At 50.2% G+C, this 12,717-nt stretch overlaps 1 protein-coding gene across 3 annotated transcripts in view; it reads right to left on the bottom strand.

Annotated features, from left to right (window-relative positions):
* The window catches only part of TNIP1 (TNFAIP3 interacting protein 1), a 46,458-nt gene extending 42,882 nt beyond the window's left edge, over nt 1-3,576 (bottom strand). For all 3 annotated transcript variants that reach the window (XM_082620880.1, XM_082620881.1, XM_082620882.1), the window contains exon 1: nt 3,415-3,576. The gene's annotated coding sequence lies outside the window, so the exon portion shown is untranslated. The remainder of the gene's footprint in view (nt 1-3,414) is intronic.
* Between the last annotated feature and the right edge of the window lie 9,141 nt (nt 3,577-12,717).

Raw genomic sequence — 12,717 nt, 5'->3', positions numbered from 1 at the left:
AGACGTCTGAGACAAAACAAAGGATGACCCATCCAGAGAGGACATGGCATGGTCCAGAGGTGGCAGAGGATTAAAGGCAAGTTATCCCGAAGCATGAAAAATCGGACCATCTGCATCATCTCCTACTGAAATCCCTTCAACAGCCTCATCATCAGCATCATTAGTAAGATTTAATGATGTTCGGCAGCCAGCAGCGATTGATCACTTACCCCACGCCAGCCCTGTGCTGAGTGCTTGACACACACTGTCTCATTAATGCACACCACTCTGGAAGTAACACTTATGTCACATAATCTTGTGGAAGAGGAAGCAGACACGGCACGCACCCAGGTGTGCTGAACTCTAAATCAGGCACACTACACCACGGGCTCTCAAAGAGCAGCTGGACCGGCAGCATCAGCATCACTGCCACCAGCTGGATCAGACACCCTTGGGGGTGCAGCCCTGCAATCTGTTTAACAAGCCACCCAGGGGATTCTGATGCACGCTTGGGTTTGCCAGTGCCCTGATCACTTCCCAGTGCTGCTGACGGGGAAAAACTGACACTTCTCTGCCTGGTAGTCAAGACCATAGGGTTTTTCCTAGCCCAGCTGGTCAGCTCCCCCAGTGCAGCAGAGCCTTAGCCCAAATCCTCTTACCCTAAGTTGCAGAAGGGGCTCAGGCCCCGCTCTGCACCTCATCATCTTGCCTGGGCCCGACCTTGAAGTCGCCTCCTTCCAGAAGCCCCCCTGACCATCTGGCACCCCCAAATTGCTCCACACCCCAGTCAGACTTACTGCCGGGCACCTGCTGGCACACTACGCCTTCCAGCTAGCACTCATGGCACATTTCTGCCCAGTCCACAACGAGTTCCTGGAGGGCAAAGCCAGTACCTTATTCACTTGAGTACCATGCCACTCCACACAGCACCAGGCCGGAGGGCTGTCAGGAAATGTTTGCTGACTATCAGAAGAAAAGAAAAATGCCTTGGGAAGCAAGTTCTGGCTCTCACCCTGACTCTGCCACTACCTCTCTGGGACAAGTGCCTTCCCATCTCTAGGACTCAGTTTTCTCATCTGTGAAATGCACCATTATCCTAGTTTCTTCTATTCTACTCATCTGCTGAACAAACCCAGCAAAGCCTTACCCCAGACACTCTTTATCTAGTATCAGGAACGCACACGTGAAGACTAAAGAGGTCCCTGCTCTCACCCTTCTATTCTAGGAAAAGAGGAAGACAACAAACAAGCAAACAGTAAAAATTACTGTATGCCTGACATATACAGTGTCTACACACATACTTTCTCAACTGCAAATAAGCAAGATCATTTCAGAGCATGATGAATGTATTAAAAAATATATGTAATAGTAATATGACAGAAAGTGAAAAAAGGGGTTACTTTGCATAGAAAGATCAGGGAAGGCCCCTCTGAGGAGGTGACATTTGAGCTGAGACTTGACAGATAAGGAAGAACCAGCCATGAAAAGAGCTGGGGAAAGGTGTTCCAGGCAGAAGGAACAGTACATACAAAGGTCTCAAGGCAAGAATAAGCTTGGCCTGTCCAAGAGGAAAAAAAGCAGGCTGCTGCGGTTAAATCACAGTGAGTGCAAGAATAAAATAATACCCAGTAGTACCCAGAGAGGGAGGCAGACAGCCGACCTCCTACAATTCTGAGGTGTTCAAATCAGGTCGGCCAACCCAACCCAGAACATCCGGGGCCCAAGTCACAGGCAGCACTGGGGGTTAGGGTATGAGTCAGACCCCACGGCTTCCTGGGGCCCCAAAGGCCCTGGTGTGGGAATAGGGGCAGGCAGCAACCCTCAGCATGAGTGCCATGCCATCCCCACGGACACACATGGGTGGGAGAAAACAGGGTCACATAAGTATGTAGAACACAGGACACTCATGGCTGCAGCCTCCAGAGGGACATGATCAAGTGTTTCAGTGAAGTGCCAGGCCCTGATCACATTATTTTCCCAGGACACAGCCAGGATAGTGGAAAGGAAACAGGGCCCAGGGTTCAAGGCTTACTAGTCTTGGGCAAGTCTTAACCTTTTGGGGGTTCAGTTTCCTCACCTCAAAATTGAGGCTACTGCTAGTGACTCTCTCCTAGGGTTGCTGAAAAGAGTAAATGAGATACTAAACATAAAGCACTGTGCCTGGCACACAGTAAGTGCTGATAAATGTAAGCTGTTATTATTACCATTATTGGTTTTTCACTGCCTCAGTTCTCTCTGCTGTAAAATAGTGATATTAATACATCATAGGATTGCTATGAGTTTGTGCTAATAAATATTCCAGCCTCCTAATGCAATATCCACTGTCAGGAATGAAAAAATAAATCGAGAGTCATCTTTCCGGATCTCTCATCAGGTGCTGAATTCCCCTCTACCCTACCACATTGTTTGGAAAATGAGTAAGAGCTGATTAAATTCTATTTTGACAATACTGTGAAATAAAAATGATGCATTAGGAATCCACAGATTTCTCTGCACTGTCATTCTGCAAGGGGGTGGGGATAAACGTTGCTGATTCTTCTGCATCATCCACAAAAGTCCCTCCCTCCAACCAAAACACGAAGTCTCACTCAGTTGCACAAAATTCCCACCCACAAAATTCCCATACAATGAATGAATATATAATACAATCACTTTCATGTACACACAACTTCACACACTCTTGCAGACAAATGTTCTACAGCGGGAAACTCACGCATATGTAGAAACTACACACCCCAAATCGCTCCCAAAATTCACTACAGCTACCCTGCAAATGCACCCAAATGTTGTCTCCGACGGTGGGCAAAATACGTTCAACAGAAACAGTATAGCACAGAGTCTGGAGTCAAACGCCAGAGTTCAAATCCTGACTTTGCAACTCTCTAACTGTATGACTCCAATCTCCAAGTGCCTCGGTTTCCTAACCGGTAAAATGCGGATAATAATAATCATACTCATTTTGAGGATGGAAGTGACAATTAAACGAGTTTAATACATGTAAAGAGCTTAGTTCAGCACTTGGAAAGCGCCCAATAAGAGTTATTTCCCTCTTCATTACGTGTGCACACGGCTTCCAAAACTGGTCTCCCACACTATAAACAGACCCACGCTCGCACACACACCCTCCAACCCGAGGGTCCGCACACCCAGCACACAGCCCGCCTGCAGTTCCCAGACACGCTTGCCCACTCAGTGCGCACGCGCGCCTACCACCCTCCGCGCAGGTCAGGGATTCCCCACTCGGCCGGACCCGGCCGCCCCTGGAGGTGCCCTGCGCCCGGGGACCTCGGGCGCCGGAGCCCAGGAGACAAGAAACCCAGGCCACCAGTCCGGGCCTGACCTCCCCCCTGCCACGCCCGGTGGACTACCGAGGCTGGAACCGGCCCAGTCCCAGACTCCCTTCCTTTCCATCCCCGCTCCGCCCGGCCGGCTTACCTGAGGGTGGGGACCCTGGGAAACAGCGCCCCGCTCTCCGCGTCCAGCCCGAGTCCAGGTACGCGGTAGAGGCCTGGGCCAGGTTCTGGCCCCGCAGCACTGCACAGGATTCCGGCTCAGGGCAAGGGGACACGGCCAGGGACTAGGAAGTGCTGGGGGCCGGGCCGCCCCACCCCCTGGGAAAGTCCCCAGCGATTGACAGGCCGCTCGCCCAATCACGCTGCGCCATCTGGGCGGGTCCGCAGCCACCGGGGTGGGACGCAGAGAGGTAAACAGCCGCCGCCGGAGCAGGCCGGTCTCTGGGTAGCCTTTGCCTCGGGCTGCAAGCTCTGCAGGTCCGGGCAGTCCCTCGCGGCCCTCCCTGCTGCGGAAACTCCGGGCGCCGGAATAAGGCTGGGGCCACCCTGAAAGCCGGAATTTCAGAGTAGAGACGAGCCGAAGAGACCACCCACCCTTTCCTTGCGCCGAGGGACACAGGGGCCGGAGCGCGGGGAGGGGACTTGCCAAACGGCATGTAAGCATTTGTAGCTGAGCCAGAGCTAGAGTTCGGGGTCCTAGAGTTCGGTCCAGGGCTCCCCCGGACTTCTTACAGAGCTCACAGAAATTCTGATGTGAAAATACCCTTAAAGAATCTTATTGTCACAGCTGACATTTTTTGCGTACTTACTGCTCCAAACTTGGTAAGCATTTTACATGCTTTATTTATTTAATTCGGTCAGCCACCCTAGTGAGATGGTTTTTATCCCCCCCTTTTTTTTTACCATAAATAAATTAATGTACAAGGCGCATGGAGGTTAGATGACCTCAGTAAGTGGCTGAACCAAGATTGAAACCCAAGGGAGCAAATCCGTAGCCCACTTTCTATACTGTCTACCTGTATGTGGGCCAGATCATGCAAACAGGCTGTGAGATTTCCCAGACCAGGAAGGAGCAGTAACTTGGTTTAAGGTTGGGAACACTTGTTTTTTTAAGCCCACCATTTTAATTAAAAGAGGGTAAATTTTAATTTCAAAAAGTGGAAAGTCCTAACCTTGGAATATAGGACAGCTCTTTTTTTTTTTTTTTTTTTTTGGTAAAGCCATAACTACTATTATGCTTTGGATTAATTATTCAATCTTTTAAAATAAATTTATTTATTTTATTTATTTTCGGCTGCGTTGGGCCTTCGTTCCTGCGCGTGGGCTTTCTCTAGTTGTGGTGAGCGGGGGCTACTCTTCGTTGTGGTGCGCGGGCTTCTCATTGCGGTGGCTTCTCTCTTTGTGGAGCACGGACTCTAGGTGTGTGGGCTTCAGTAGTTGCGGCACACAGGCTCAATAGTTGTGGCGCACGGGCTTAGTTGCTCCATGGCATGTGGGATCTTCCCGGACCAGGGATTGAACCTGTGTCCCCTGCATTGGCAGGCAGATTCTCAACCACTGCGCCACCTGGGAAGCCCAGACAGCTCTTTAAATTGGGTTAATATAGCTTTATGAAAAACTTATTCCTAAAGATTTGTTTCACTGGAACTACTGAAAACTTAGTCATTGACAGGCCCTCATCCTCAGAAAGGATTTGGGGAACTATTTTATACAGGCCGTCATTTTACAGGAGAGCTCTGTAAATTAACTGTAACTCTGTGTGAAAACACACGCGCGCACACACACACACACACACACACACACAACCTACCCAACTATATGACTAATCCAAGAACTCTCCTTTCAGTCTTTGTGACATCCTGGGATGCTTTTAGTTACTTCAAAGGGGTTATCAAAGTCTCAAAATGATATTAATTCTAGTTCATTTTAATTATGAAAATAAGTACACATATTTTGAAGAGAGGGAGGGAGAGAGGGATGCGACCACCAAACAAAGCACCACTGAGTGTCACCAATCACCGGGAGATTAAGATCTTGGGCTGGTTCATACTGCAGCTCTCAGGCATCACCTCACCCATTTGTGCGCTGCCCCCGCCCTGTCCGGATTTCTTCCTGCTCTTGTCTGTAATTCCCAGTTTGCCTTTTCCTCTAATGCACTCTTCCTAATCCCAACCAAAGTCCTTCTCATGAACACTGAAATTTACTTTAAAAAATGAAGAGTCTCCAACTGTTTGCATTTTGTTTCCAAACTATTTCAGCTGTTTTTGTAAATGTCTGACCTTAAAGGAATTAGGCAAATGGTTTCATTCCCCAAAGTGCCGGGTGACTCCTAGAGGTGGGCTTGTTGGACAATGTTCTAGTATGGCACAAAAAGGTCACACAGTCATCTTTTTGCCTGATTCCCTCCTTTTGGATAATTTTTCTTAATAACTGCAATATGTGAGAAGATGCATCTTTTCGAAGTCATGACCACATCCACCTCTTCCATCCATTTCAGTCTGAGTTCTAAACATTCCATGTTAGGGGCCATGGGACCGTTGATCACAATCCCCTATTTGGCAGATTGGTAAACTGAGTCCTCAGAGTAGTAAAGAACTTACTTAAGGCCACGCACATGGAGTGATGAAACCAGGGTTGGAACCCAGGTCCTTGGCTCCCGGTCATATGTGCTCTTTCCACTGCATCATGTTGTCTTTACAGTGTCCTGATTTTTCTTACTTTCTTACAGAAACTCAACACTCATGATGAACGTAGGCCATGGACCTAACTAATGGGGTTCTAACCACTCAACCACTGCCTTCCTGGGTGGCCTCTCTAAGTCTCTGTTCCTCTCTGAAAAATGGAGATAATGATTACCTACCCCTTAGGTGATCATGAGGATAAATGAGATAATGCAAGTAAAGCCCAAAGCTTGGCACACAGTAGGCATTCAAGAAAAGATAGTGGTTTGTAGATGTGGATTGCATGCGTTGAGTAGAACTTCACTGTTAAACCCAGGAATGCAACCTCCCCAGGCTCCATCCCACCATCCACAAACTCTCTGGGACCCTAGACTCTGGGGGCTAGGCAGGGTAGGAGACGGGCCCCCTAGCCTGGCACCCCCTTCTCCCCCCAGCCCTGGAAGGAAATTTCCAAGCTGGGAAGCTGGGCCTGACACTGAGAACTGAGTGACTTAGTCAGCTGGGAACCTCTTGCTCTTCCAGAGTGAGGACAAGCACCCGTGCAAAGCCCCACCTGGCAGGAGAATCAAAAGGGCTGTGTGTTGTTTCGTTTTGTTTTGTTTTAAGGCAGGCGGTTTCCCAATCTCTTTTCTACCACTCCCCCGCCCCCTTCCACCACCTCCACCAAGGCTGCTCCAAAGTTTAACACCTAAATCCACATTTGAGGGATATGAAAAACATACCAAAAAAACCCTCAACCTATAAGTGATTTAGCTCTAAATCAAGGGCCTAAAAAGGAGTGAAAGCTGCATATTAAAAACATTAGAAGGTAATATTTATGGCATATTTGCTGTGTGCTAGGTCTGCACTTTCACATATCTCCCAACCAGCCTCTGAGGTCAGAACCATTATCACCCCCACTTCACAGATGAAACTGGGGCTCTGAGGCGTTAGGTGACTTCCACAGGGTTTTCAGCAGCAAGAGTTCACTGGAACATGAAGATCCCGGTTCTTAATCTCTTCACGCTCTTGAGCATTATGCTATGGCGTCTTGCCAGCTAGCAAGGCACAGAGCTCAAAATGCCAGTCCTTAAAGAGTCCTTAGAAAGGATCAAACCCAGCCTTTTTCTTACAGGGATGAAGCCACTGAGGGCCAGGGAGGGCCAGGGACTTGTCACAAGTCTTACAGCAAGTTTGGGATAGTACTTAAGTCTCCTGCTCCCGGAGCAATGCTATTTCCACACATCTCAGTCATGGGAAACAGAGCTTCTAAGACAAACGAACATGTGCCTCACTCTGATAGGTGAATTAGTGAGTCTGGGCCTTCGCTAGGGGTGATGAGCAGCGATGAACTAAGAAAGGAGCAGTCCTGGGTCTGGGTCCCTTCCTTAGATCCAGTCCCACATCTCCATAGCCAGAGGCAATCTCAGGAATGGAAAATCCTATGATGGATTCTAGGTGCTTTTTGGTGTTGGGTGTGTGTGTGTATATGAAAGGGAGGTTTCAGTGATAAATGAGAAATGCATGTCAAGCACATGGTGTTGGCTGAAATTGTACTAGGTAATCGTATTTGGGGGTAAAGAGTAAGTAAATGAGCAGAGTCTATGGTCTCTGCTTCCCACCCTAAGCCCCAGAAAGCATTTTTAGTTCTATCTACATCCCAAATAACTGCATGAGAGGATGGATACAACGGCGCTAAGAAATCCATAACTTCTGGGCTTCCCTGGTGGCACAGAGGTTAAGAATCTGCCTGCCAATGCAGGGGATATGGGTTCGGGCCCTGGTCCAGGAAGATCCCACATGCCATGGAGCAACTAAGCCTGTGTGCCACAACTACTGAAGCCTGCGCGCCTAGAGCCCATGCTCTGCAACAAGAGAAGCCACCGCAGTGAGAAGCCCGCACACTGCAACGAGGAGTAGCCCCACTCGCCGCAACTAGAGAAAGCCCGTACACAGCGATGAAGATCCAACGTAGCCAAAAATAAATAAATAAATAAAAAATAAATTTATTAAAAAAAAAGAAATCCATAACTTTTCACATTCATTCAGCACTTTAAGGTGAATTAAACCGTTTCATATTAACAGTTTGCCCCACTTCCAAGAGGCATGTCATGCAAGGGTTAGGAGGTGGACTCTGGAGTCTGATAGACCCTGGCTTGGATCACAGTCCTGCCACTTACACCTCGCCATGACTCTCCTCCAGTTTCCTCATCAATACCAAGAAGGTTAAAACAGTGCCCAATACACAGGGTAGAAAGAATGAAACGTCACAGAACCTGGCATCAGTGAGAGGCAACAATGATACTTATGATCAGCCCTATAGGGTGGGCAGGGATCATTCATCTACTCTTTCCAGTGAGGACCTCAGGGCTCAGAGCTGTGGAGGAACTTGCCCTAGACTTCACAAAGTGTTCTCGGAAACACCAGGCCTAGAAGGCATTTCTCCTTTTTCTCCAGGGTCTTTCCTGTTTTCCTCTTTTTTCATCCCAACTGTTTCCGCTGCGTCCCTGGGCTTGCCTCTTACTCTAGGCTTTCTAGGGCACCGCTGGAGGAGAGGAAAGGGCAAAGTGACAGTGGGGGAAATTCCCGCCTGTAGCAGACGTGGCCTAGCCAGGCCCCTCCCACAGTTCCTAGGAGCCCCAGGCCAGCTCCTCTCCCTCTGGCCTCCCTGTCTCCAGCTCAGAATGTCAAGTGCATCTGGGTTTGGATCCAAACTTGCCCGTTGTCATCCTCCTGGAAGTGGGAAGAGGTCAGCCAGGCTCAGCCCAGCCCCTGAAGGAGGCAGACCCATGGGAACCAGAGCATTTCCTAATCCTGGGAAGCCCTGACGGTGCTGTTCAGCCTCACCCCAAGTCCTCTCCCATGCACCCTCTTCTAGGGCCCCTCCCACTTCTCCCTCCATTCTTCTCCAGCCCAGAAGCCACTGTGACAGCGACTTGGCCTCCACTCCTTGCCTCTCCTAGCCAGGGACTTCCCTGGGCTGGGCCTCTGACCAGCTTTGGAAAATCTGGACCGACTGTGATCAAAGAGGAGGCCGCATCACCACTGTCTGCCGGCCCATCACCCACTGCTAGTGCCTCAGGCTCTCTCTGTGTTAAAGTGTCAACCACAGTAAGGTCCAGCTGACCCTGGAGGAGAGCAGGTGGGAGAGCCCTCCAGACGTCCTTTCGCCCCCGCGTTAAGGAGGGCCCCAGCCTTCCACCATGTTCCCAAGGGAGGCAGGGCCAGACTCCCACCTGGTCTCTTCCCTTCTAGCTTTAGACCACTGAAGTGCCCAACACATGCCCACACACTCACCCTCAGAAACTCACAGATGCATAATCATGTAATGACCCAGACACAGACGCCCACGGACACACTCACACACAAACACATAGACATGCTCACACGCTTTTGCTCACACAGCCGTACACACAGGCACCTCGGGAGATGTGACACACGCTCACAAACGTAGACACACATTCTCACACATGCACACACACACACACACACACCTGCCTTCACACTTGCAAACCTACCTACCCCCTTTTCTTGGGAGAAGGATAAGACAAAAATAGACCTTTCTTTTCCTTCCCTTTGGAAAAACTGGCAGCGACTGGAGAGAAAAAGACTGGCTGAGAAGGCAGAGCAAGAAGAGGAGGGCAGGAAGAGGAAATAAGAAATGCAGGGAGAGACGCAAGAGGAGAACTAGGCCAGGCAAGGAGGTAGAGGCCCAGAGGCCAAGCCCTGAAGGGGTGAGGGAGCTGGGCCGGGGCAGCCACAGATCCCAGCTGGCAGGAAAGCGGAGGGGGGCCAGGTGGCTCGTGGCTCAGCCAGGAGGGTCTGGTGGCCCCGACAGTCTTGTGCGGTGAGCCCTTGCCCTGTCCTGGCTCACGGCCCCCGGGCCGGGTCACTCACCTGGGGAAGGGCAGGGGAGGACGGGGTCTGTGCAGCGGGGCTGCCACCCGAGAAGGCTCCTCAGCTCACTGCGCTTCTGCAGGAAGGAGAGCTGGGCCAGGCTGACTTTTAGGCAGGAGGGGAATTCCCCACGACGGAGAGACGCAGGCAGCCCCGCAGACTCGACTGAGGCCCATCCCGCCCCCTGGCAGGGCACAGCGCCCTTCTTTGTCAGTTCCCCACCTGTCACTTCCCAGACGGGCTGTCGCTTGCTGTGAATTCCAGGGCAGGGAGGGGGCTCTGGGTAAGAGCCTGCCCGGAAGCCTGATGATCCTGTGGCTGGACTGGGAACTGGCCCAGGGGCTGAGGCAACCCGGCCGGCCGACCCTGCCCCACCGTCGGTTCTCCCCGAGGACCTCTATCTCTTCCTTTGCCTAAGGTGGGGGGATTCCAGCGCCCAGGGTCCTGGCCGAAATCACCAACCGCCCAGCGCACATCCTCTTGCCCATCCCCCCTCCCCATTCCTCTCCCATCTGTTTCCACTTAGTTTCTTCTCCACAGGGTAGGAAAAAGCCCACTCCTTCCCTCTGTGCCGGATCTCATTGGGATGTTGAGTGGGGCCTTAGAGACCTACCCACCAATGAGCAGCCCAGCTCTGCACTAACTCCTAAGGCTCACTTCCCCATCCTGAGCCTCAGTGATCTCCTGCTGTAAAATGGGGATAATGAGTCCTGCTTTGCCCGCCTCCTGCGATGGTAATTAAAATAAAATGATAGTTTACAGACATTCTTTGTAAACTATTGACTACTTTACAAACGTAAGGTCTCAGTTCATTATCTGCTGAAAAGATGCCTAAGGAGGAGATGGATGGGGACCATCTGGATGAGCTGCTCTTTCTCCATCATTCCTGGTTCTGGAGTTTTGTCATTCTTGCACAACATTATAGACCACTGAAGAACTAGGAATGGACAAGTCAGACCCACTTTCTGCCCACTCAGAGCTCACAGGCTCTGGGCTGCGCTGTCCAGTACAGTAGCCATTAGCAGTACATGGCTATTTAAATATAAATTAGTTGAAATTAATAAACTTAATAATTCAGTTCCCCAGTAGCACTAGCCACATTGCAAGTGCTCAAGAGCCACGTGTGGCTACCACCTTAGACTGCACATGTATAGAATATTTCCACCACCACAGAAAGTTCTATTGGATAGCATTGCTCTGGGGGCTGCAGGCAAATCAATAGGTAACTACAGTCAAGTGTGGTAGAGTTGTATTTTGACAGGAGGAATACAAGGAGCTACAGGAGCCAGACAAGGGAGCGTCTGGTCAGGATTTGGGATCTGGGAAGTCTTCCTAAAGGAAGGGACACTTTGGCTGAGACCCGAAAGTAGCCAAGCAAGAGCATAAGGAAGGGTGTTCTCAGCAAAGGGAATAGAATATGCAAAGAGAAGAGAGAGTACATTCAGGGAACTGGAAATTGTTAACTCTGAGTGGACCATGGAGCTTGAAGCAAGCAAAGGGGAAGTAACAGAGGTGGGTCTGGAGAAATACCCAGGGCCAGATATCAAGAGGCCACATCAGTCCTGAGCAGGGCATTGGGGGGTAGGGGGACAGGGGGTGACGGAGTGGGAGAGCCCACTGACTCTGATCCTCAACTGATTCTGTGCCCTTCAGATTGGGATTGCCCGGGGAATGCTAGAGACACCTCCTGGCCCAACAGTCTCACTTTACAGATGTGGAAGTAAAGAACAGACAGGGGAAGTGACTTTCCAAATGAGTTAATCAAGGGACTTCCTGACTCCTAGTCCAGTGCTCTCTCCCACACCACACTCAGTCCCCCGGTTGCACAGGCTGCTTTTTAAATGTTTCAATAGCCACATGCGGCAAGCAGCTACCATACCAAACCATGCAGAAAGTCCTACAGGACTAATGACACCAGTCCCTGAGCTAGACCAGGCGCAAAGGGTGATATGCTTCCCTGCATGTAAACTCTTTTCTCTGCGGGGAGTAAAAATATACCTTCTCACACCGACGTTGTCAGATGCTCCCATCTCTGTCCTCTGATACCAAATTGCAAGGCCTCCCTTACTCATGTCCCCAACAGCTCAGAAACTGGCATTTGGGATGATGGCAGGACTCAGCATCAGGGAGAGAGATCTTGCTCCTGGCTCCCTTTGTGAAGCCCCCTGAGTCAGCCAGAGCCTTCTGTGAAATTGAGGAATGTCCCTTCCTAGAGGAAACGGAGTTTCAGATTCCTCATTAGTACAATGTGTAATTCAGCCCTGATGTTCCGGGATTGTGATATTTCCCCTATACACAGTAGTTTCTCTCCAGAGGCCACAATCATCATAGATCCTCTGTGAATTCACAAAACTCAGCTTAGACTGGTTCCTGCTCCTGGAGTCCTAAATGGTGGAGGGACCTTAAAGGGCTAAGGAGGCTCAAGTAGCTGGACCCACATGAGCTGCAATCTCCAGTTAGAACACTTGGTTTTCGCACCCAGTGGGAAGATTAGCTCTGGGCTTTCCCTGCTCAAATGCTGAGAACAATCAGCTTCTCCCACCTTCTCTTCCCCTTCTTCCTTCTTCCAGCCATGGATTTCCTGAAATTGCCTTCCCTGTTCAGGCCAAGGGTTAGACATCAAGGAAGAAGAGGCCCTTGGACTGGGTATCGGAAGACTTGAGTTTGAGTCCTGGCTCTGCTGTGTGGCCCTGGGCAAGTTCCTTCCCCTCTCTGGTCCTCAGCTTCACCTTCCATAACATGAAGGAATCAGACTAGATGATCACGAAGCGACCTTCCCTTCTGACACTGTAAGGAAGTCTAAAAGTTCAAAGGAAGGAGAAATCAGAGCAGGCCAAGACGGTCAGGAAATAATAACAGTAATATCTGATACTTAAGATTAACATGTA

The sequence above is a fragment of the Mesoplodon mirus genome (assembly GCF_964341445.2).
Source record: "Mesoplodon mirus genome assembly, chromosome: 5".
Taxonomy (NCBI): Eukaryota; Metazoa; Chordata; class Mammalia; order Artiodactyla; family Ziphiidae; genus Mesoplodon; species Mesoplodon mirus.
This window is presented reverse-complemented; position numbering and strand designations above follow the sequence as displayed.